Source organism: Epinephelus fuscoguttatus, linkage group LG11 (genome assembly GCF_011397635.1).
Source record: "Epinephelus fuscoguttatus linkage group LG11, E.fuscoguttatus.final_Chr_v1".
In the NCBI taxonomy this organism is placed as follows: domain Eukaryota; kingdom Metazoa; phylum Chordata; class Actinopteri; order Perciformes; family Serranidae; genus Epinephelus; species Epinephelus fuscoguttatus.
In genome coordinates, this window is record NC_064762.1 from 32,223,760 (window position 1) to 32,250,991 (window position 27,232).

At 40.8% G+C, this 27,232-nt stretch overlaps 1 protein-coding gene across 6 annotated transcripts in view; it reads left to right on the top strand.

Annotated features, from left to right (window-relative positions):
* The first annotated feature begins 628 nt into the window (after positions 1-628).
* Positions 629-27,232, top strand: part of myo6a (myosin VIa) — a 185,631-nt gene continuing 159,027 nt past the window's right edge. For all 6 annotated transcript variants that reach the window (XM_049590924.1, XM_049590925.1, XM_049590926.1 and 3 more), the window contains exon 1: positions 629-814. The gene's annotated coding sequence lies outside the window, so the exon portion shown is untranslated. The remainder of the gene's footprint in view (positions 815-27,232) is intronic.

Genomic DNA, 27,232 nt, shown 5'->3' on the forward strand with positions numbered 1-27,232 from the left:
CAACAACAGCTTGATCTTGAGTGTAATATTGCTTTTTTTTTTTTTTAAATGCACTATATTTATCTAACAACTTTAGCTTCTAATTACTTTGCAAATTCTGATCACCAATGCAAAATATAATCAAATAAAGTCTGATATATTATAAGCTAAGATAAGACTGTATTGAAGCCCAGGGAAAAATTAAAAGCTACCCAGCAGCTGCAACAATTAAGTGATGAACACATGGCCTATATGCATCACTAATTATAAACCAGAAATGTAATGCACAGTATAATGACATGGACCATTTTGCATTATATGCACGTTGATGCTTATACTTTTGTGCTTAAGTAAATTTTTAAACGCAGGAGTGTGGTACTCGTACTTATGTGAATAATGAAAAGAAAGTATGAAAAGAAAAGACTCAAATAAAGTACAAGCACTTCAAATGTATTAAGTACAGTACTTAACTTAATTTACTTAGTTACTTTCTACCACTGTTGAGTTGTTGTTGATAAAAAATAAAATATATAATTAACAAGAACATAAATAAAGGCCTTTATGAGCTGGACAGCGCCCCCTGTAGGGAGACTCACTCTGGAGGAGTCTATTTATCCAGTTCGTGACGTCACGGGGCCAGTTTCCCAGGATTGCTGCGGGAGTCGGAGGCTGCGGGGCGGGGAGAGTGTGGCCCAGGCTGCCGGAGAGAACATCTATCGTCTAGAGACACCCGGCACGGCTGTGTTGGGACTTGCGCTTCCCTTCTTTCTCTCTGGGATTTAAAAACGCTCCCTAATTTCCTCGAAATAAGTCACGGAGTTCACGCACATACGAGGTAGGCAACACCGACAGCCGTTTGCACGCACCGGTGGGGTAAATTCATCGCAATAAGGCGGTGATGTTAGCTAGCTGCATCCCGGTGCTAGCAGCCAGCCAGCAGCACAGGGAAGGCTGTCAACACTCATTGTAGCTTTCCCGGGAGGAATACCGTCAACACACAGCTGAGAGCTCTGACACAAATCCTTCACTCGGCTGAGATTCAGTTAAACAGCTATAATAGCCACCGTGATTATGTGTCATTCCCGCAATGAGCAGTGGGACATTTTTATGTTTTTAAAAACATAAATCGTGCTTGCATTTGTCTAGCTTTGTTGATTGGAGTCGGAGCCAGACTTCCTTCAAACAACTTTAAATTTTAAGTTTTTTTGATGAACAAGATAGGTGTGTGTATAAGAATACATCAGTCAATACATATTTTGAAGAAGTGGGAGATACTTTAACATACGGCTATTACAGAATCCACCATGCATCCTTTATAATTTAGTAGGGCTTTAACTTTTTCAATGCACTCAGCGACGCTGCCATTGCTACTGACGGGTGTTTTCTCGTGAAAGAACATAGTGGAAATGACCGGCAAACAATATGTAAAAGTTGGTTGTTTTGAAAAATGGTGACACTTTGTAGATCATGTACACGCCGAATTAAAGAAAGGTATCTCCCGAACCAGGAAAAGTGATGATTCATTGTATGCACCGTATCTATGTGGCTGATCGGGAACGCGATTTCAAATTCTCACGTTTTTTGAACGAGGTTCGGCTCGGTATCTAGACAGCGAGAGCCGGGCACATATCGAGCATAACGAGCGTTTAGCCCAAGCCTCATTACATTAGGGGGAGTTCAAAAGGGACAGGGCTTGGCAGCTGCGAGGAGAATTCAGTGGTGCGTACATGACATGGGAGGCTGTGTTGTTGTACAGCAGCAGCAGCAATATGTCAGATCTCACATTATAAGCATGGCTGCGGCCTTCACACACGCACACACACACACACACACACCCACACTGCTGCTGCTGAGCCTGGGAAGAAGAATCAATGGACATGCTTTGCATAAAAAGAAAAGCTGAGGGTGGTGGGTTTGGCCATTGTGATATTATTGCCTGAGCGATGATAAAAGATAATGTGGCATCCTCAGAAGTCAGGATGCAGGGAACAAGCTCACTCAGTGCTGGGGGTTTTATCTGTGTTGCATGATTACATAAGAACTCTCAGTGCTTATTGTGTTTGTCCTGAGCTTGTTTTTATGCCGAAGCTGCTTTGAAATTACTATTATAGTCATTTTACTCTCCTAAAGCTGCTTAAAGTCTGTCTGAATAACTCAAAAAGTACATTATGCTTCCTCCAACATGTAGTTACACGCAGTGTCACAGTTACTTCTCTATAGATATGTATGCAGTTTGGAGTTTCTTTAATACATAAAAACATATCCAGTCGTGCTATGCATGCTATAGTTTTACTCGTGTCCATCCAACATGCATTGGTTAAGGTGGAGGTCTCTCCAGCAGCAAACTCCTGACTTCTGACGGGACTTTGACTTTTGCTCTCTCCTCACAGCATCCTTATTTTATGGCTGTATTGACATATAGTTATATTATGTAACAACACAAGAGGTCTTACTTGCTGTTCTTACTATCAGACTGCACTTCCTGAGTTCAGGGAGGTTCAATAACTTCAGGGATCAAAGTCCTCTTCAGGAAATCATCCTGAATGACTTCACGATTATTGGATTAGCTGGATGGTACTCTATGCTGCCACAGTGTTATGCATATTACAGCCCCGAGGACTTGAAACTGGGTGTAAAAGTAATTAGTAAGAGAAGTCTGAGCATGCTTGCTGTTTGGCTGCAGAGATGTGAACTCTGAAAGGCGCTTGGCATCCTGGGTAATGGCTCATGTCCAAGTGTCTTATTCAGGATAAGCTGTTTATTCGCATCCTCATCCATTTAAGATATCTTTGTATACATAAGAAAGCTGAGGATTCAGAAAGTTAGACAACTACAGTACATGGCAGTAGGCGTGTGAATGCCTCCATGTAGCGTAGGTGTTTGTTTGCTCTTTGTAAATGGTTGTATTGTGTTGTATTTTCTTCACATAGTAATTCTGAGGAGGAAGCAGCTGGGTGTCGGAGAGGGAAAGAGTAAAACTGTCGGGAAAACTAGTGAAGGATTTCCTGGAATATCGTGGATGTGTGTTCTGGGTGTTGGAGTTAGGGAATGTGATTTATTCTTTGTGGAAGTTAGCGTATCATCAGGGATATCTTTTGTCATACAAACAGGACATACGGAGTATACATATGAGATATACAGGAATGTGACAGGTTATACAGAACTTGTTCAGTGATGCAAAACAAAAAACTGCAGCTAAATGGAGTTAAAGCTAACTAGCTTGGTTGCTAACTGGACAAAAAGTATCTTTAAGACATATTTTTACTACAGCCTGACTGATATTTGAGGCTGAGACTTACACTGATAATACATTTATATTAAACATGTTATAATGGGGTGGCTGGGCTCAGATTTAGAGACAGGGTAAGGAGCTTGGATATCCAGAGGGAGCTCGGAGTAGAGCCGCTGCTCCTTCGCGTAGAAAGGGGTCAGTTGAGGTGGTTCGGGCATCTGATCAGGATGCCTCCTGGGCGCCTCCCTTTAAGGCCCTGACACACTATGCCGACGGTTGGCCATCGGTCAAAGTCGGGCTGTTGGTGAGTGTCTGTCGCCCTAGTTTTTGCGGTGTGTCCCGCACTGTCGGCACTTCGGCGTCGGTGGCTTTTCGGCCAATTGAGCATGTTGGATAGCCGGCGGAGCTTGTTGGTGAGAGAGATCACTCTGATTGGCTCTTCCCATCAACTGACAGGATATACCACTCTCTCACTCCGCTACTTTGTTTATCTCATGCATTCCTCGGACTTCTGGTTTCCCTTTTTGCATTATTTCCTCTCATGCAGGTGCAGAACGTACGTGCTACTTGGCCATCAGATGTAGTCTTTGTAGTGTGTTCAAATGCAACTCACACAGGGCGACGCGAGGCGATGTAGGTGGCGCAACAGTTGGCTTTCGTCGCTGCTAGTTCTTTGGTGTCGCTTTGGTGTGTTAGCACCTTTAGAGGTGTTCCAGGCACGTCCCACTGGTAGGAGACCCCGGGGCAGGAACACCTTGGGGTCCCCCAGGAGGAGCTGGACAGTGTTGCAGGGGAGAGGGACATCTGGGGAGGAGCTGCTGGATTTCATATTGTATACAAATGGGATATCTTGATAAAAGCAACAAGAAAGTATAGGTCAACAGCCTTTGCTCCAGGGAGATTCAAATCACAATGTGCCGCACTGACATTTGCCAAACTTGGTTCTGGGTCTATGAACTTGTGACTTGTAGGAAACGTTTCAAAAACCTCAGCCCAGAATTGACAATATGAACATTTACCTTAAGTTTCCAATATGTCATGCCTGGGAAAGTTCATTCAATATTTGTGAACATGAGTCACTCCTTTTCGAAGCCAGGAACCAGAGAAGTAAGTCTCAAACTTGTGATGTCATAGGGTATAAAGTCTGGAGCTGCTCCAAAGACAATGAATGGGAGACTGATTTTGTGGACCCACAGAAAGCTTTTTTCTTTTTTTTATTCCTAAATGAGCTTTATTGTACTGTGGTGTTCTCAGTTCTGAAACAGAAAATGTGCCCATATACTCAGAACACTCCCCTGGGTGCTCTCACATAAAACACATAAAATCTGGCATGGAGGAAGTCCATAGAGAAGATATGGAAGCCTGAGAGGAAAATGATGTTTCAAAAAGAATTCTTTTATTTTGAAGGGGGCTCATACTGTAGGGCTAATTTCTTCTCAAAGTATGCCAAAGTTGATCCCAGTGTAAAGGCTCAGCACTGATTTGCTTCACCTCTGTGAGTGACTAATTGCAACTGTTCCATTAAAGTAAAGAGATTTCAGTCGGAAAGTTTGCCTTTACACACTCTGCCTGCCGGTCATTCAGAGCATTGATTAAACTGTCGACCGTTACTGTGTTTAACACATCCCTGTTACATCACTAACTTAAGTCCCACTCACAAAGGCCCAGATTGGCTCTGTTGTTTCTCCAACGGCTAACAGCAGACCTGTTTTTATTGGAGACAGAATGTGAGATGTGGGTTCAGAGATTGAACGAGGCTGAGCTGAACAAATGCTAACTGCCCCGCAGCACAGGGTAACGCTTACTTTCTCCTCTGTGGCGATGATGGAGCAGGAGGGTTCATACATATCTTGTTTCTGATGATATTAATGGAGGTGGTTAAGGGGGAGGTTGGGACCTCCCCCCTCGTCAGCCTTTGTAATTAGGGGAATGTGAGCTGAATTAGTCATGCCACACTGAGCAGGCCGCAGTCTCTCGTTGATGAGGATGAAGAGTGTCGACTTACACACCGTCTGCGAGCCCGGCCGCCTCGCTCCGGGGTGTTTTCTGGTTCTCTGGGGGAGCTGCAACATCCTGGATGGAGTTGACTTTGTTGTTGTGTTTTGGTTTACACACACACACACACACACACACACACACACACACACGCACACGCACTGCTGGATTATAAGTGAACCCTTGTAAACAGAAATCACGTGGACTCAAAAGTAGATCAGTTGAGAGTTTTCTTTCTCTGAGAGTGGAAACAGAACTCAATCCAGTCTCTGTTACTCTAACTTAGGGCTGGGCGATATGGAATGCATCAGATATTACAAATACCTAGGTATTGATATTGCATCAATATTGTAGGGTTGACCATTGGTGCTTTCACCTAATATTTACAAAGTGAGATTTTTGATAAATAATTATCAGTAATGTGGATATAATGACCACGTGGGTAAAGGCAAATAATAGCACAGCTAGAACAGTCTGAAAATTACATCACTTTACTGTAACGCAGCCTTTAAAACCAGGAAAAGATAACACAATATTACAATATCCAAAATCTATCTAGTCTGGTATCATGATATCTATATCATATCGATATATTGCCCAGCCCTACATTAACTTCACAGGAAAATGCACTACCATTTAAAAGTTTGGAATCAGCTGTTATATTGATGGTTTTCTTCTTTCCTTCGATTGTGTCTCTTTTAACAGAGGTAAACACAATATAATTTCAATACCAAATGTATTTTTACATTTAAAAGAGCTCTGTCCCCAAAAGAGGAAGAATTACACGATTCAAAACTCCATTTAGTCGATGTCCCCACTGTGTTGCGGGACAACATTGTAGGAACTTGGATTTTGAATTTCTTTTCCAGTACAGAAAAGCTTAAATATACCCTGATCATTATTGAACCATAACAGTGCAGCTGGGCTCTAAATATTGTGTCTGTACATTTTTCTTTGGGCTGTCTGCAGTCGACTCAGTCTACCTGTGATTTGTCAGTCCACAGCATGTTTACCTGATATTTCAACTGTGCAAATCCAGAAACTAACATTGTGTTTCTGTTGTGAAGTTTGAGGAATAGCGTTACTAAAGCAACAAGTTGCCTTTTAATTCCAGCTTGCTATAGGCATTATTTTGCACTTGACAGCTGACACTGAATCAGGAACCTGTTCCTATTTAAATCTGCACTTCTTCCAGTCTCTTTTACTAATGACTGCTGATTTCTTCTCTTCTTATTGAACTCTTTCTCAGAGGGATCTTTGTCTCTTTCTGCCCTTTCAGTTGTCAGTCTGGTTAAACCATAGCCATTGTGCGTTATTTTGTTCTCTATGTACAAAACAAACCCTTCATTCAAAACAGCATCTATTTGTAAAGACCTAAAAGCATCAAAGACCATTCAGTCATACAGAGTAGTCCTCTCAACCATCTGACTGTACCTAATTAAGTTTGTCAATGGTAGTGAGCTTCACTTTCATTTAATGTTCATTAAGAAATCAAGAAATGTTCTTCAGCCTGTCTGACGATTCAGATTACACCATCTTTATCCTCCGTCTGCTTTGTAACACAAGCTTTTTCAACCTGCAGGCTATCACGTGTCAACATCTGTCTCTTTCTACCCATAAACCCTTGCATTTTAGGGGTTGTTTCCTGTAGCTGGGTCAGATTACCTCTCAGTCCAAATGACAAACCAAACTTTATTCCTCTGGGAAAAGAGGAATTCAAGTGGCATTTAAGATGACATTATTTAGTCTTTCCTTACCACAAATGGATGCACAGATGAAATCCTGTGTTTCTAGTCTCTAGGTAGTGGTAAATAAACTCACCTGGCCACTGATTGATGCTGTATTCACTCATGTCAATGATGACCTAGTGATACTTGTTCTTGTAACTGTAACTTTTTCAGTTTGAAAGTGGCGAGACAAGTTGCAGGTTAGCAGTACCCTTTTTCCCCCAAGACTCTTTCGACTCGGAAACTGCTCTAAGCTACTATCTGTTTACATTGAGGCATTTAACCTCCACAGCAGCTCACAGTAAGTGAGCATTTAGGGTATCAGTGTCTTGCTCAATGACACCTAATCAGACAGACTGTACACCTTTAATGAGACTGAGCTTTTACCTCTGGCTCACCTCTACGCTTCTAGATTTGAACTATTTGCTAATAAGGTTTAAAGTTGTGCAAGTTGTCTTCCAAAGGGTGTTTTCTTTTAGACCCCCGTCAACCACCACATGGCTTAAAAAGCAGGCCACAAAGCAACAGTCTCTAATCTCCGCATTGCAAGTACATTTAGCTCACTCTAAATTCCACAGAAACCTACAGTGAGAGTACATTAAGCTTCAGCATTACAGGCAGCTGGTGGCGAGAAGTACAAAGTGTCCAAACACTGATCAGTTGAAGTATTATTCTTGTTTGTTTGTATGTTTTCTTGCTGATATTTTACCAAAACGTTGAATTTTTGAGTCTGATTAAATAGTACAACTATGTACTTGTGTGTCAGGAGGTGTAACTATTTTTAATCTTCAGGCTTGGAGTTTATTTTTAGCAGCAGACGTTTCATCGTCTTGTCTGCCACCTTAATCACTAGCTTTTGTCTTTCAAGAGCAGACCTGTATTTTCTCACACTTTTCCCTCTAGTGTGTTTGGCTTCACTTGTGACTGAATCACCGAGTCACGTCATGTCAACATGCAAATGAACCCAACCCATCATTATGGTGGCGCAGGGCTGTAGCCGTAGCAACCAGAGAGAGGGCTGCCATTCGTCCGTTGATTCTGGCAGACTCACATGTGTTGGTGACCTTTGAAACCCAAGGCCTCCTGATACGGAGCGAGGCCTTTACTGCTGTGGTGTCACAGATGTTGAATTCTGGGTAATATGTTGGGAGGAGGCTCGGTTTGTTCTTGTGTTTTGAAACGTCTGAATATGTTTTAGATTAAAAAGACGACGATGAGAGCGGTGGAACGTAAAAAAGCTGAGACAGTCCCTCCTTTGCCTAGAGCTATTAGCCCAAAGAGATTACCACTGTTGACTCAAACATGAAGACTGTGTGTATACTTTTAAAATATATTATTCCCTCCTCTGAGATGTTTCTTTGCCCTGGTTTGTCACATTGCTCATTAGTGTCTGTGGCTTTGCTCCAAGAGGACTTTGACCCAAGTTAATCCGGCTCTTCTCTTAAATATTCAAATGACACGGGAATAGTTGTTTTTAGTGGCTGCCAGGGTTTTACAGCTCTGAACTTTTCTTCTTCTAACTGCTGCTTTCTTTAAATATTGCTGGTTTGGAAAGTTTGGGATTTTTCTTCAAAGTGCTGTTGTTAAATGCCTCTTCATTTATATTTAAAGTACACACTATAGCTGCAAGTGTTGATTGGTTTTACAGTTGAGTATAATACTTGAAACTGTGAACATTTACTAGCTAATCTGATAATAAAACATTTATAAGAATTAGATTATTGCCTAAAAAGTGGAGTATTGGTCTCAGAAATATCAGAAAATACTGAAAAAAACACCTAGCACAGTTTCTCAGCGCCCAAACATGTTTAGTTTGCTATAATATATGACAACAAAAGCAGGAAATCCTGATGTTTAAGAAGCTGGAACCAATGGTGTAAATATTGACAATGCAAGAAGTGCAGTGCCGTGGGGCCCAGAAGCTGTCAGGGGCCATGTAGGAAGGCTGTGGTGGTGTGAGTCCAGGGCAGACTGTTAGATGAGCCTTGATAGATGTGGTGCTTCAGCTGCTGTCTTTGGGGCTAATTGAAAGCTGGTTTGCAGGGTGGGAGAGATGAATTTGCGTTTAATAAAAGGGTGGCTGTTTTGAAGCAAGCTGTTCAGTGGCGGTGCATATTAGCCTTACTAGGAGCCTAGGAGAGTGGGCGGCAGCTCACGGACTGCTGCTATAGCAATTCAGCCAGCACGAATCCCAGGGGTGATCTGATCCCGGACCGCCCCGACCCTCTGCAGGATCAGCAAACATTCTGTTGCTGCTGTTACACAGGTTAGACACAGTGCTGCTGCTGGCCACCAGCCCCTTGTGAAAATTGTAATTTAGATTTTATCTAGGCTGCTCTAAGTAGATTCTTTGTGCTGGAGCTGAGTTCCAGACAGCTCTGGCACAATGTAACACCTGACTGTGTGTGTCCATGCGTGTTTGGTACAAGTGCTTGGGGCGAGGCGTGGGCGGAAGAAAGAATATATGTACTGGGGCCAATTGCAATGATGTTATGCTGCTGACTGGAACCATTAAATGTTTGGCATTTTTGCTTAAAACATAGTGAAATGATTGACTAAGAAAATAATGAATTCATAGTTTCAGCTCAAGAGTAGAGAGAAATGAAGTAGGTCAGGAGGACAGGCACTTTTCAATAGCGATGCCAATACTGGTTTAGTTACTGAAGCCAAAACAACACTATAATACTTTAGTCTGAGGAGTTCAGTGATGGCATGTTTTAACCCTTTTTTTTGCTAAACTTCTCAGTGCAGCGGTTTTAGAAAGGCTCTTAACTCAGATCAGGAAATATTTGAGCTAAGAAAATGAAAAAAAAAGAAGAATCTGACACCAACATTTGACACCAACTTTTAGTCCTTGATTTTGATACTTGATAATACAGATATATATGTATTTCCCTTGGCACTGATGTTGTATCAAGTAGTTTAATCCCTCTCATCACTTGATTTGATTTCCATGAGTGATGGGTTCAGTTTTTCTAAGCTAATAAATAATGTACAGAACGCATTTTGAGTTAAAGTGCAGCTATAAAACTCATTGACAGAGATGGACACAGTGTTGTTTCTGGTATATACTTTGTGGGTTGTGGTTGTTCGGTGATAAATGAGCTTCCAGTCGCAACGTGCACCTTGAATCCACTTTTCCTCAGAACGTTTCTAATATTAGAACCGTCACATCACAGCAGTCTCTTCCTTCAGATATCTCCCGTTTGTTTCCTGCTTGTTATATTTAGCAGTTTGTGCACAGCCAGCTCTCCACTGGACCTCCATACTTAGTTGCTATGAGATTTGTTACGTAAGTGCACGTCTTCCACACTGGACATGTTCAGGAGAAACCAGTTTTCAGGTTGATATTCTTTGCTGCATGCAAACACAATGTGTGTGTAGTTTCCCCAAGATGCTGCTGGCCAAATAAGTTGGTCCTTTTGATCTTCGTTGTGTCTCTCCGGTGTCTCCGTGTCTCAGAGGAGACGACGCCAAAAAGCCCGACACTTCCTGTCTTTCTCTTAAGGCTGTCTGTGTAATGTCCCCAACCCACAGGCCTGTTAAATAATCTGCTGTGAGGAAGTGACCACATAGAGGACAGATTGCCAAGACCATGAGAAAAGAAGAGACACAGAGACTATCAGTGTAGTCAGGACAGGAAACAAACCTTTTAACTTTCAGAACTCATGAGCCACCACAGTATTTCTGGAAGAGAAAGGCAGGAGACTTGGCTTGAATTGACCCAACTATCCAACCTCTTGTCATTTAATGTGTCTTCAATCCAAATAAAATACACTTCTGTGCACACTTAACCACATACAAGGCCACATCACAAATGTTTGGTTTTACTGGGAGTCTTACAGCTAAGGGTCGGCTCTCCTCCAGTCTGGAGGGTGTTGGTGATGCACCTTAAGCATGTTTTCAACAGCTTTGCTAGCAAGCTTACAGTTAACAGTTAATCAGCACAAACATGGACGGACTAGGGGCGAGACCAAAGTTTTATTGACTTCACAAGCTCAATACTTCTCAAGCTGGTCCCTCACCCACACAGTGTAGTTTTAGTGTAACTTAAGCATTATCACAGAAGACAGACAGGACAGACCTTGTGAATGGCAACATCCACCATTGGCACACATGACTTACTGACATAGTTACAAGTGGGAGGAGTAAAGATTACACGTGTCTTGGAGAGACAGGTGCATTCACACCTTTTTTTCTTTTTGGCTAGAATGAGTCAGTCAGAGGAATGCTTCTTGGGTGTATTTACACCCAATCTTTGTGCAAATTTGCAGGAAAGCCCAATCGGTCTTCTTTCAGCATTGGCAGTATAAAAACAAAATCGGGGAGTGCAGCAAAATGCCACCTACCTACTTTTGTTTATACAGAATATGCCTTTTTTGGGGCAATGAGGGGCGTGAGCAAGTAACAAAACATGTAGCTCAGCGTTTGACGTAACCAGTGACGTGGGAGGGAAGCCGTCAGGCGGTGGTAGTCAGATGTAAGTCGGCCCGTTCTTCACTGTCCCCGTCATCTGATGGTTAATGGCCTCTTCATTTGCGAGGTCAAGGAGGGCGCACAATTCCTTGTCTCCCCAGGTGCTCATCTTTACAGTGTCTGTCAGGTTTGCGTTTCCCTCTTGCTACTAGCTGCTCTCTAATTCCTGCTATCAGCTGTTTCCTGTTTATCCACCACCAGTGGCTCGCACGTGCGGCGTCATCAACAGCTCCTCCCACAAGTCATCAACAGCCCCTTTAGTGGTGGAAGTGCGCTTCGTACTTTTTAAACTAAAAAGGGTTCCGCCAATATGTCTAACCTATGAGGCAGAAAATTGGGCTCCACGGATCAGCTCGCCAATCTGGCTCTGTGTGTCTAAACACTCGCAGCTTGCCTGCAAAATGGCCCAACATTCTCAGAAAATCTGGCAGTGTAAAAGGCGCTATTGTTACCAGGACTGGGTATCGGTACTGGATACCTTTTCTGGTATTGACTGAAATGACTCAGTTCTGCCATGTGATTGGCCCACTGCTGCAACACCTACAGCCTATACAGTATGTGGTATGTTGAAGTTGAGCGTGGTGTGTTTGTCATTTCAGCGTGCCGCGATGCCGCCAAAACGTTTAAAAGTATGGCTATACTTTGTGCCTGTGGTGTCTGATGAAAATAAATGCATAATATGGGGAAGGATTATGTCAAATTTTAAAACAATTTCAACAACATCTTAACAATATCCAGCCCTAATTGTTACAGATAATATTACTTGATAATACTTTATTTATTTAACGCCTCATGAGTTTATTCAAAGTCAGAATCCTAATACGCTGCAGAGGATGAGGATATGGGACTCTTTGTGTAATTTACAACTTCTTAGCCGCTCACGACACATTTAATAGGTGTTAGACTTCGCCTTTAGGAGGATGACTCTTGTCAATCTTTAAACTGTATTACTGCGCGTTTGTATAACATCAGCACTTCAGCAAATTCCACAGCTTTGCTGAAATCATCAAAAATGAAGTTCCGGCCTGAGAGGAAAGAGACGTGTGATCTTTGAGGTTGATATCGATATTGAGAATTATTGGTTGAGAATGACAAAAAGAGGCTGATATAACTTTTTTTAAGAATACAAATAAGTAATAAAACATTTTTGGCAAAGATTCAAGATTCAGTTTTTTTGGTAATTTTTCTTATGTATCTGCACACAGTAAAATGATGGAATACTGTTATCTAGCTCACAGCAGTGCAGCAGAAAAGAACAATATGTTAAAAAACTATCTATTTGTTACTGAAAACTTCCTGTTAAAAACAATCCTACTAACACTAGGCCTAAAAACCTTAGTTAAGAACATGAAATAAAAGTACAGATCCCTTCAGGTGTAGTTATTAAGGAGAACGATTTCTTCTGAAAAAGATTATTTTACTATTGAAAAATAAAGTTACAATCAAAGAAGACAGGATTTTTCAGCAGCCAACTCCAATGGAGCAAATGCATGTGTATTGAAACTGTTGTTAATAGTTTATCTCAGGCATATTTTGTGTGCGTTTGCTTCCTTCTGTGTGTGTGTGTGTGTGTGTGTGTGTGTGTGTGTGTGTGTGTGTGTGTGTGTGTGTGTGTGTGTGTGTGTGCGCGTGCATGTGTTGGGAGGGTCAGATTCATTTGTGCTTCACTGAAAGGAATCACCTGCTAATCTTCTGATCCTTTAACACGCCCTGTGGTGAGCTGGTGAGTCTTTGCTGTGGGTGGGGCAGCAGCAGCCGGTGAATTGCTTCAAAGAATGCTCGGTAACATTCATGACCAGAGTCCTGACATAACAGAGCGGGTAATAAAGAAACCACAAAACCAGACCACGAAGCTCGGACAAAAAGACGTCAATCGTGTTTGTTTGATCACAAGCCAGAGTTCTGTTTGTTTGCAGTAGAAATAAGACAAAAGAGTTCAGGATTTCTGTTGCTCTGTGGCTGTTTGAGAAACTGCAGCTAGAACTCTGTTTAAAAAGCCAAAGGTGAAAGCATACATGGTGTGTGATGATCCCACTTTAGATTATGTTGCCATAGGAACTGACGGTTCAGTGTCTATTTTTATAGATGAATATTGTACATTCTATATTGCTTTAATTATACAATTGCAGTGTGCAGATGTTGTGAAGTAAGAAAAGTTTTGTTACATATGTGTTACACTCAGTCTTTCTTTAACTCCTCTTACGCTCAAGCCGACCAATCACAGCTCTTGTTGCTTCCACATGGTACCTTAATGGCTGCCATAGTCTGAATGTCTGCAGTGGTTACATTTAGTGTAGTGCAAAGCTATGGAGGCTACGTGTGTAGGTAGGAGTTGGTTCCTGTTAGGGCGGCAACCATTTTATATTATGATTATTGCCCTAACTGATTAAACTACCAGTTATTTTCTCAGAGACCCAGATATTCAGTTTTCTATTATAGAAGAGTGAGAAAACCAGTGAATTTCCACATTTATGCAGCTGGAACCAGTGAACTTTTTGCCAGTATTGCTTATGAAATTACTTTAAAAATGGTGGAAATTAATTTTATATTGATCAGCTAATTAGTGTTGCAGCTGTAGTCTTGATAATGTGTCCTGTTTCAGATCTGATTCCAGGTTTATGGCATTTTTTAATTTAGCTACAGCTGTTAAAAGCTGAATTAAAATGGATTTGATGGATTTTATGTTTGATAAGAAGGCAAAGAAGCTCATCTTCAAATTGTAGAGCAGAAACAAGGCTCAGTAACTGTGATAATGAAGTATCTATTAAATACTTTAAGTTGTAAGAAAATAATATGTTTTCTTTTGTAAGTGAGTGTCTTCTACCAAACAGAAAATCCTTGCTAAATTCTGAGCTTCAAGCCTTTCCCTACTTGTTCATGGACATCAGTGACACCTGATTGAGGAGAAGATCATTGTACATGTTCCAGACCACACTACACATTTGGATTTAGCTCGTCTCTACACCCACTTTGCCATTTCCTGAAATGTCACGATGCAGTGGTGTGGGTGAAGGAGGAGGAAACACGAGGCTTGTTAACACAGAGCACAGAATCATTATTGTGGCTTGTTTAAAGATAACTACCATGTCGGTAACATGAGCTGTACAAAGTTCATCTGCCCCATCGGAGGGAGGACTGAGAGCAAATTTTCTGCATAATTAGAGAAGAAATGATAAAACCAAGCAGCGTGAGGCTGGTAGCTGATGTTAATTATCCCCCAGCGAGGCAGATAATAAAACACAAGCTGAGAAAGTCAGATATCTAATGAAGTGTCGTGATTTCAGATCAGAAACGACGTGTGTGGTGGGGAGAATAGTTTGACTAATATAAGAACAGGCTGGAATTATCGACTGATATTGGTTCATCACACGTGTGTCGATATTTGCAAATTATGTAGTTTGATCATTGAATATTGTGTATTTAATTTCTGAGTTTTTGCATAAGTCAGGTAGGATATAATTTAAAAAGTTATGATACCACTACAGTTCTTATAAAGTTATACAGATACCAACAGAGTGCTTTATTTGATACCTTCTTCCTACTTCATTTGATACCCTTCATGTTAATGGAAGCACTAAGTTGTGTAAAATGCCACCAAACGCCATAAGCACTAAATTAAGGAACGCTTTCATTGATTAGACGTGAGCAAAACCATTCAAATAGTATTTTTTTGACCTGGGTACCAAAGGGATGCTCATCTCGTGAAGGAGAAGTTCCACTCCGACTTGTTTCTGCGTTATTTAGGCTGATACCTTAAAGGTGTCAAGTTTTGATCCCCAAACCCAATTTGACAGTCAAGTTTTTTGTGTTACTGATGTTTTTGTTTATTATTTATGATAATATTTTAATAATGATTAATTTTATTTACAGCATTTCATACACAGATGCTGCTTAAAGAATAACAACCAAAAACAAAAAGAACAGACAATAATAGTAAATGATAAATTAATTTTATGAAATATATAAAACAATAATTGTTTCATTCAAGTTCTGTTCAAAATTTGCTATTACATTGTATTTACTGTTATAGTCAGTTTTGATAATGAGGGCTCTCGATCAGCTGTAACATTTATTGCTGGATATTAAGCACGTGATGAGATACAACAGAAAAATTGGCCAGTTTATAATCAAATTTTATACTGGTGTCAGCCTAAAAAAGCTGACACCATGACGATTATGGCTACAGCTATTTTCATCACAATTTTTACCAGCCATGACAACGTTGCAACAGCAGGTATTATTTTTTTTACCTCATGAGTCTGTGTACGTGTGTGTATGTGTGTGTCATCATGGCGAAATGTGCTCCTGGAGGCACCTATCGTAGTTGGAACTATCACAAAACTGTTTTCAAGTGCTTTGCCAAGTGTTAATGTTTCTGTCAGCCTGTGCACAGTTTTTGTCAATGCAGCAGTGTTGCAACCGTGCAAGATGTCGTTATGAAACTTTACAGGTGTGTAGCTGAGATCGAGATGAAGGCCATGTTTAAAGATGAGTGTGGTCTGAGCAAGGGGGCTGGAAGTAGGGGGGTGGGAAGTAGAGAAGAGGCCATCGGCTCTCCACTTTAACAAAATTTTACAAGTATGTAGTTGAGATCAAATTAAAGGCCGCCCCTACTCGGACCACACTGTCCGAGTAGGGGCACTGGAAGTAGGCAGGGGCCATTACACCTCCACTTTACATCCCTGGCCCACATTTGTTTTTCGTCACGGATGACGGTTTCACAGCTGGAGTAATCCTGTCGCAGGATGGTCTCTATTCCTCATAATAAAGTAATGATAAACTGTATTTATACAAAAAGTCATGAAGTGGTTCACATCGTTGATCCAGTATTAAAACATTTTACAAGACAATGAGGCAAATATAATCAGACAATTAAAATTAAAAGAAAATGACATGGATTTAAATATTCAACAATAACTCAAGATATAAACGTTATTAATAAAACATGTTGGAAATGAAACTGACCAAACCCAAGATATTCACTTTTTTTTATCACATAAGACAAAAAAAGGGGCAAGTACACATTTTCAGGATGCTTGAACAAGGAAATATTTGGCATTTTTACTTGAAAAATTGCCTTAAGGGTTAACTGACTACCACAGATTTTTCTCTCTTTAAATCTACAGCATATCTTTCCTGTAGTTCAGTGGAGTCTGATGTCTCAGAAACATACAAAACAAAAGGTCCCAAAAATAAAATGTAAGCCGTGCATTTTAATTTCAGGACAGGCTTTGAGACTGTTGCCCTGTCATCGTCAATCTGCCCTCAGGGTCTGTGTCCCTGAACACATCACAGGCTCTCAGTTCACCACGTGACCTCGACTGAACGGTCATGACAGTGAGTTCTCAGTGAGCGACGACACAGATCCAACAATCAGCTGTTTGTCAGCAGAGAGAGTGGGTCGACACACATAACCGCAGGCCGATTCCAACAGCTACTTCCTCTGCTGCCGTGAAATGTGTCGTCCTCTCGAACACACAAAGTGACAGCTGCTGCGGCTCGGGCATCTCAACTGAGCACAGTTTGTTTTCATTGCTGCCCTTTATGCTCTGATCTCGACCACATCCTCCGCTTTTAAAGGATTTTCTGTTAAAGGGACAGTACGTCCTGACTCCCGACAGGCTTTAACGCTGCTGCAAAGTGATGAAGCTGCATTTCCCGGGCTGTTTGTTTGGTCATTATCTGACATTTACAACATGACGTGATGTCTGAATGCTTCCAGCAGCTCCTGTGCAGTCTGATGTTTCCGAAACAATTAGAGGGGGAACTTTGTGGAGTTGTTATTTTGCATCAACCTTTAAAGGGGCAGCCAAGTTATATATTATAGGTCTGGGAAGATTACTTGAGTATACTCAGCCTAAACACGTTTGACGTAAGGCTATACTTACATGACTGAGGCATCTAGTGGCATTTTATGCAACTGAATGCTTCCAGACACAAGGTGGGTATCGAATGACATAGGAAAATAGGGTACCAAATGAGGTACTTTATTGGTATCAGTATCACTTTGAGGGTTTTGGTATTGTAATTTTTTTTAAACGATGCCCAGCCCTATTGGAAGTGTCAAGTACTTCTTTAACAAACGTTGTGGTAGAAATGTGATGTATATATTTACATGCAGGCTAAGTAGTTTTCATGAACTGTCAATGTCAGCAGTTGGTGTTCATGAGTTTCAGCCTTACTCAGGTGTGTCCTATGCAGTTGGCTTGTTGTTGCTTATTGATTACTGTGACAACAAATGTACTGAAGATCAGTCTCACAGTCCCACACCAAAGTTGAATCCTGGAACACTAGTGATTTCTTTTTCTGTTGCATAGTTAAATTAGATAGATTATCCTGTGTGAACACTGGGTGGGTTCTGGACATCCTTTGGTTTCCTGTTTTTGTGGTAGCAGTTGTCGTACTTGAGGGGAATTTTCTGCTTATATTGATAGTGGCTAGCAGAGGGAGATGGTGACTAGCGTGCAACAAGGGTCCTTTGCTGGACGTGATGCAGGGATGTTGCGGGTTGTGTGTCAGAACCTTTAGGACGTTTGAAAATTCTGTCGATCAAACTCTGGAGTGGACCAAACAACCTAACCAAGACCATTTGAAAGGTGTGAATCAAACATACCAACTGCAGGTTTTTACGATAACAACAGTGTGATTTTGGCACTAATGAAGCCATCTGGTTGTAAACTGTCCAGAAAGTAACATGAATGTAACTAGGGCTGGGTATTGTTTAAAACTTTACAATACCAGTACCAAATACCAGGACCATTACAGTTATTCTGATACCAATGGATTACATCATTTGATTCATTTTTTCATGCTTCATGTGATACCCATCACGTGAATAGAAGCATTAAGTTGAGTAAAAGGCGACCAGATGCCACAGGTGTGTCATATAGCCATACATTCAAATTTGGTGGCTTCTCAGCATTCTGAACTGCCAAGTCTGTCAAAAACACCTGGCTAAACCAATCACATTGTATTAAATTGAAGAACACTTGCGGTAATTGGACAAATAGTCTTTTCTTTTTTTCAAGATCTGGGTACAAAAATGATCGCATGCAAGTATTGTTTGAATGGACTAGTTTTGATACTACTTGGCAATGGGTTTTTTTGGACGATACCTTGAAAGTATCGAGTACCAATACCTGGCCCTAAATGTGACAAAATCCAAAGCACTTACAAATGTCCGTGTTGTGCTTGTATCCCAATCTGTGTATGTTGGCTGTTCTTTAAGTCTATTAAAAAGTGTGTGACACAGTGATCACACAGTATTTAGGACAATTGGCTATCTAAGAATACTAATAATTCTCCTAATCAGTTATTTTTTCATGATCTCTCTGTGACACAAACACATAAGAAGTATTAAAGCAACCTGCGCCCTTTTTGTCTTGTTTTTGTCTCAGACCATGATCCTTGTCTTATAGTTGGCCTAAGTGGTCGTTATTACAGCTCTGGTGTTCAGTAATGGATGTTGAACTAGAAGCCAAAAATACTACAAAGTACACGTTTTCACAGAGCAAAGAAAGCAGCCTGTCAGTGCGACTGCACCCGAGTGAGTGTGCAGAGAACTGAGCCTGCTGGTGTTCAAAGAGTCCGGGCTGAGAGGATGAATCAAACATTGTTCACATCGTGGGAACATTTACATGAACTGATGCTCATCATGCTCACATTCATTACTTGTTCGGCCTCAGTGCATTGAGGCAGCTGCAGACTGGAGAGAAGAGTTTTGACAACCTGTCTTTCATGCACCGCTGCCTTGGACACACCGACTGCCACCATAAAAGTCTCTGCCACCAGGCATTAACATTACTTCTCATATGAGTTAGTGTTATGCACTTCTGAAATAACTGTTACCCCCAGCCATTTACACATTGAATTGTTTGTTTGATATCGCATCTTTTTCTGCTTTTATCCAGTGTTCGGTTGTTCCCAGCAGAGCGAACAACTAGCAGCTATTTTAGCATCAGTATGTTTGAATATGTAAACCGTGAGAGATATTGAGCTTGTAACCAAATACTGGACCTCTTTGTTTTGGGATGCAAAGTGCTGTGAAGTGCTGATCAGACCAAACAAGACATTTGAAGGTGTCGACTTGGGCTTGACACCTTCAATCATCACTTGACGTACATGTGAATGTACACAGGCCTGCTGTTAGTAAATACAGGCAGGGAGACAACATTTTCCCTTTACATTTTTTTTATACATCCTGTGATATATATAATCCAATTAATCATATTTCCACATCAATTTTGTATCCACTTGTACTTGTGGCAGTAGCTCAGTCCATAGGGACTTGGGTCGGGAACCGGAGTGTCGCCTGTTCAAGTCCCATCCGGACCAAATATGGAGCGTGGAGTGGTGGCTGGAGAGGTGCCAGTTCACCTCCTGGGCACTGCCGAGGTGTCCTTGAGCAAGGCACCGAACCCCCCCAACTGCTCCGGGCGCCTGTCCATGGCAGTCCTGCATGTATAGGTCCTGTTTGTGCATGTGTGTGTCTTTCGGACCTGTGTGTTAATGACAAAAGAGTGAAAAAAATTGAATTACCCCTCAGGGGGATTAATAAAGTATATATATATATATATATATATATAGATATCTATCTCTCTCTCTCTCTCTCTCTCTCTCTCTCTATATATATATATATATATTTATCTTATTTTAAAATCAAATCAGGAGTGAACAAGTGTTTTCTTCCTTTAGCCCTATTCATTTAATCTTGGGGGCCACTTTAATTAAATTTTGGTCAAATTGTGTGCAGAACTGAAATAGTGTGAGAGTTTCAACTCTCACTTTTCCGGTCATACCCAGTTAGTATCAGAGTATTATCAGATGGCACGAGGAAATGTGTTTTAATTATAAAGTTACACTTATGTATGATGTAAATACATATAACTTGTACTGTCAGTGATTAAAGTCAGTAAGTAAATTGTTGTACTTGATCCCATTTAAGGGTTAACCATAGATCTTTTCATGGCGCCCCCCTTGGTCTTGGGCTGGGGTCACCTGTACCCTTTGACCCCCCCTGACGCTGGGCGCCTGGACTCCCAGGACTGATAAAGACATGGTGAATGCTACCATCATCTGCTGAAGTGAAAATGGTAAAAATAAACTCCCGCAAGTCGTTGTTTTAAATGCTATTGACTGTTGTAGTAAAGGAAAAAGAACTTCCTCAGCCATTTTATTTGCATTTTCTCCCTCAATTTAACGTGTACGCCCACCGTTCCTCCGGTGCAAAATCCGAAAAGCAGTTAGCATAATGCTTCTGTGCCTGCTGGATTAGTAACACACTCTGGCTCACACTCTGATGGCTGCACTGGGACCCATCAGCAGATATTCACTTCTCAGCTCTGCTTGCATCTTTAATTTCTCACATGACTGAGGATGTTAATGGAAATAATGTTCCAGAGGACGCTGACAGCTCGATACATGTTAGCTGTGCAGCAGGATTTTTAATATTTAGGGCAGTGGCTGCAAATAGAGTGTACCATTTTGGTTTAAGGCCTTTATAAAAACACATTAATGTGATGAGGAGTGGTGGAGTCGAGGCTATGCTCTGCCATTAGCTGACTGTTGTTGAGGTTTCTGAATTAGCTGCTACAGACTAGAAGGATCAAACGTCTGCCGGGTGAGATTTTTGGGGATAAATTTAGCTGCAGTGTTACATTTATTGTGGAGTAAAGAGTTTTTTAAGTTTAATGTAAAAAAATGTAGATAAAAAATGATATGTTGAGTAAATGAGTTTGAGCATTTGCAATATTTACATACAAGCGTATACAAACCTTTATGGTACGTTCGGCTTTCCAACTGTTGATTGCAGCCTTAATGTAAATTAAAGACCATTAATAGAATGTGTCACCAGATAACACCTGAGTCACATTGGTAGGGATGGGTGTTGAGGAACAGTTTGAATTTGCATTGTTTTCCCCTAGATCATGTTTCTTGGAGGGGTGGTGAGGACAGAGAGTAATAAGTAAGGCTAACATTTGGAAAAGTAAATACAGTAATTAAATCCCGTCCTCCTTTGCTTCTCTGGTGGTCCAGAGGCTGCGTCTGATGTTCCCGTTTGAGGCCAAAATGATGGTGTGCATCTCTTTCAAAGGCTGCTTTGTTTTGTTTTTTTTAGTAGACATTGTTCGGTTCTTAGAAGTGCATTTTGCTGCAATTTCTCATGCTACAACTGAAGTTGATAATGCTTTGGTCTGTAAATGATTGACAATTATGAAAAGATAAACAATCTAACCTTTAGTTCTTAAATGGAAATAGCACCATAACATTCAGAAACACAATACTTGAACTCTGTGTAGGATTTATAGGAATGTATTGACAGAAATTGAATATAATGTTAGGAGTATGTTTTCTTTAGTGTATCATCACCTGAAAATAATCATTATGGCATTTTCATTATCTTAGAATGAGCTGTTTATATCTACATAGGGAGCAGGTCATTGTCCATTGAGTCTGCCATTTCTCTACAGTAGCCCAGGACAGGCAAACCAAACACTGGCTCTAGATAGGGCCATTTGCATTTCATGTTGGCCACTGAAGTTAGCAGCCCCTTCATGACAAGAGCGTTGTACAAAAACACAGATTTTTTAATGTGAAATTGCTTGAAGCTGTGTTGTTACTGGTTTAAATCACCAGGTCTATTTGTTTTTGAGAGGGAGAGACCTCTGCGGAATATTTGGCTCCTTGTAAATCCTCCTGAACGATAAACACCGAAGGAATCCTCACATGGAGAAGTTTTAGCTGGTTTAGCTACTTTCAATTGCAGCTTGAACAACTGTTTGACTACATTCCACCATCAGGAAGTCCCTTAATCTTTAATTTACCAGGTTGCAGGAACACAGCATCATCCCCAACATCATTAACTGTAATAACCCACATTTAATAACCTCTTTTATCTTTCATCCACATAGAGTTTTTATTGGTGTTGCTCAACCCAGTTTAACAGCTCAGGATTACATCACATCCTGCATGCTGGTAGAAGATGTTCAGTGTGTCAGTGATGGTGTGTGGGCTGAACACGGAGTTTGGTTGGAGCAGGTTCGATCTTGTCTTTTCATTACTCATGTTGCTGCAGTCAGTTGTTAACAAGCCAGCTTTTTGTGACTGTGCTTTACTGTAACTTTCAACCTAATTGAATCAGAGAAATGCATCAACTTAAATTGAATTAATTCACGATGTAAGGTTATTATATTGATCAGAGGCTGATGTTGAAAGCCATTTAGCCATCACTTTCAGTCAAAGTGCCTTACAGCAGCAGCAGCTGCAGGAGCACTGCAGACAGTTTCAGTAATAAATGTTCCCTGTGGGAGATTTGAATGTTTTCATTAAAGCTGGGGTAGGCAGTTTTACCTTGGCATCATTGGGCAAAACACCATATAAAACTTTGAGCATATTGTAATTCAAGTGGTTTTAGGGAATACTAGACTTCACCTCCTCTTGGCTCTGTTTTCAGGCTTTAGGAAATCTAGCCCATGACGGAAGACTTTGGCCAATCACAGGTCATTTCAAAGAGAGAGCATTCCTATTGGCTGTTCTACAGACGCAGATGCAGGTGCATGTCCCTTTTGTGAAAGCCTGATTTAATGGCATATAATCCTGTGGAGCACGTTGCTATCCCAGCATTGGCAACAGCTGCCTACACTGCAAGGAAACCCTAAAAAGGAAGATGGACGTATCAAAAGAGAGTCTGACAATAAAGTAAATAAAATGTGTCAAAACTGATGAAGCGTTTACTGAGATAAAAAGAAACGTTGCTAATAGTTAAGCTGTCTGCTAACCAGAGTCAAAGGCTGACAGCTGCGGCTAATTCAAGTTTACATTCATGTAGTTAACATTAGTGAGAGCGGGCAGCAGCTTTGAGAGACAGACCCCCAGCCAGTAGGATTTTTCCATTGGATTTTGGATTATTGCAGAAATAAGCTCTTGGCAAACAAATGTTTATGATAATTACACTAAGGTTCAGTGAGAAAGACTTCACAAATTAATACCAGCTTTATTATTTTTGAGGTGTAAATGCATTGCAGAAGTAAAACACTTACTTTGGGCCATAAATGAACTAGCATTACCCCTACTAAGGTAACAGAGTTTTCGTGTTTGGCCTTAATATCCCTGACAACCACTGTAGTCTCATTTAGCCACTAGTTAGCAACTGCCTTTTTCAAGACTACATTTTTGAAAACTTCAGTGTTCACGAGTGGGATATCCACACATGTATTTTATGTCATAGAACAAAACATGAAACTGTCTTGTGTTCACCACAGACCTTATTTCAGAGATTGAACCAAAAACCCATTTAAAAAACATACTGACTTTGAGACGAAGGAAGGAAGTGCAAAAATGCTAACTCATTACCGTGTTTAAGGACCCATCCCTGCTGCACTCTATCTATGTCACTGTAACCGTAAATCTATGCCACACGTGACACATCAACGTCCTTTTGTCTAGGTCTGACCTCCATAACATCTCAGAGTTGGTACCACCACCTGTTCCAGCAGCAGGACTGAGAAAATTGCCTTCACACAAACTTCACTGTTATTGATCTCAGAGCAGTTTGTGTTGCAGGTGGAGCAGTATTTGACCTACTGCCTGGCACTGACAGATCTCCTTAAATGGCCTCTTTTTATATCACATAGTCAATTTCAGGCTGGTGCTTTGTTCGCTGGGGAAATTTTACAGCCTCAACAATGAGTTACCAGCAACCTTTGATCTTTATTAGTCATGCTGCCCTCGGGCCTCACACGTCCCTGAATCAGGCTGAAGCAGCACAGTGTTCAGGGCTTATTCTGCTGTTTGTTCAGGGAGGAATCCAGGTGAAAATTCCCCTCACATGTATGTGCATAAGATGGTTTGCTTAAACTTTAACTACAGTCTATCCCTAAACTTAACCATAACCTTAAACCATTACATCATTGTCATTTAGGACAGTGGTTTAGTGGAGGGTATACGTAACAATCAAACAGAAGGAAAGAGTGCTTTTGTTTGGGACTATTTTCTGCAGCGTATTAATCCACATTTGGTGCTCCAGTGAGTATTTGGGGCATCAGGACAGTGTGTGTGAGATTGAGTCATAATAAGCATTCATTTTTGGTCATGATGAACACAGTGTCTGTTGTTGCTGTGCTTGAGCCTGTGACCTCTGAGCTACAGGACAGGGTCTTTGACCTCTAACCTATAACATCAACACAGGTTGTTTCTTTTGCCGATACAAAGGAGTAATGCATTCAAACCCCTAGCATCACTTAGAGAGTGATGAACACCTGAACTACTGAAGGAAACCGGTTATCCTCCAGTCACAGGACTCATCAGGCTGCTAATAAAAGACAGTTGTTCTCAGGCGGTTATGGTTTATAATCCTTTATTCAATTTGATAGCCTCTCACTGTGGCGCTCAGACAGTGCTCAACTGTGGGGTAATTATTTTAAGTTCCCATAGAAAACTCACTGCTGTTATTAAGTTTGCAGTTTGGCAGCAAGCCACCCTGTAAAGAGAGAGCTGCTGAGAGCTGTGAGCAGCTTCAGCTGTGTGGATGGAAACTGTAAGACACGACTTGGCTCAGAGTCTCAGATCTTATTGGCACTGGAGTCAGTGCTCAGTGACCTCAGCTCATTCATATGAACAGCATCAGGATGCTCCCAGTTGGCATTAAAGTTGTTTCTGTAGACGTTCCTCTAAACACAGATCACAAATACTTTAGAGACTAACGAACACTAAAGTCATTAGTTGTGTGTCCTGGGATGTATAATCATCATATAAGGACTCAGCATCTGGAGCCCTACCTACGCAGTTCATCCTGAATAAAGGATGATCTCTGGGCTGGAACACAGTGTGCATGTAAACACACTGTGTTCAGTCCGGGGGTGGTTGGTGGCTTGTTTTTCCTGTTTTCTCACACATGGTGGTAGTTTGTGGTCTTGTGTCCCTCTGGCTGCTTGTGTTCAAGGAGATAACAAAGGTTGGAACTAATGAACTACAGCTGGTCTCATTAACACGTCATTTTCTATGTATGGGTCTGGTTTTTAGAATGATATCCCAACAAGAAAAAGATGATGAATCAGCATGACTTTGATGATCCTTTGGCTTAGAGCCATCAACAGGTCAACATATTTAGCTGTTCTGTAAAATATCTCAACATCGACTTGATGAATTGGCACAAAATTTTGTACAGACATACATGTTCCCCAGAGGATCATCCTAATAACTTTGGTGATCCTCTGTCTTTTCATCTAGTGCCCTCATCAGGTCAACATTTTAATGTGTCCAAGACTTTTTGTGATCAAATACCTGCAGAACTAATGATGCTCCCATCAGCCTTAGCTGTACTTTGTATTATTAGTAAACATTAGCATGCTTACATGCTGAACTAAGATGCTGATTATGGTGAACCTTCGAAACACCTGCATCTTGACATTGTCACTGTGAATATATTAGCAGGGTAATATCATTTATTGCAAGGCACTGCCTAAGTGAAATATCACAGAACAGCTAAAGTGATAATTATAATGATAATAAATCTTAATTATACATCAAAAATCACCAATTAGTAACAGTTACTTCCATTATTGATAGGGATTGCCTATTTCTCACCTGAGATGTTTCCAGAAACTGTTAAGCTGTAAAATGAAAAAGTTTGCCCCAGCCAGTGGGTGGTGCTTCATTTTTGGCCTGATTGTTTTCAACATGGCAACAGAGTTACAAGCTTTCTTATTTTACAACTACAAAGTACACTAACATATGTTTCTGGAAACATTTGAGACAAGAAATAGGCAATGCAGTAACAGAATCTTGATTCATATTTGATTAGCGCTGCCTAGTTTGACCACAGTTTACGAGTTGTGATTGGCCTGATTGACAGCTGCTCTATCTAAACCGGCTACACTATACTGCCTTCCCCAGCTTTAACCTTAATTACATGAAATGTGCGACAATGGTAAAAAGCTTTCACTCCAAAGCCCATAAGATTTTCAATTTACAGAGAATGTTTGGCATTTCTCTCTGATCAATGGCTTAAATGATAGATTATGGATTCTTAAAATGGTTGAACTATTACAATGTGAAGTATATAAATCGTTAAGTCCAACAGAAATATATTTTAACATAGTTACATAATTCCTGATGCCTTTCCATAACTTAACTTACATAACTAACTTATTTTTAATTTATGTAGTTTATTGAAGTTAATTCTAAATGTGTACTCTTGTGTTCAGATGAGAATTAGAAAGCAGCAGTACTTGACCTGAACAGTTTTTTTTTTTGCACAGTACATCAGTCTCGACTGTGAGTATCAGAGGTCGTCCCCGAGGAAGAGGCCCTCATTCTGTTACAACATCACCACCACTGTAACACGATCAGCTGCTAGTTTGACTCAATAACACTGTAATTGGTTTGTTGGCTGCCACAAAGCCCCAGAGAGCTCAGTCAGGACACATGTGAGTCGATGCAGTTTGTGTGTGCTCAACAGTTCGACAGCCACTTCTGTTTTTGATTTTCAATAATTCATCTCCATACTGAAGCGACCACGTATCAACCACTACGGCAACTGTTACAGATGTAGGCGGGTTAATTTCGACATTAAAAAATCTAGGGAACTCTTGCCACTAAAAAGGTTTTTGTACAAGGAAGTAATAAAATGTGCTTTAAATGTTGTTCCAGCCTTGAAAAGTGTTTAGATTCATTTGAAGTAGTTTTGCAAAGGCTAATAAACCTGATCAAAGGAGAGAAAATACTCCTACAAAGTTTAAATACCCTCGTAATAGACTGGGCTTGCTGATGCTTATATCAAATAATAAAAGTGCATGTAGGTATTTTGTTGTCATTGGTGCAGCCT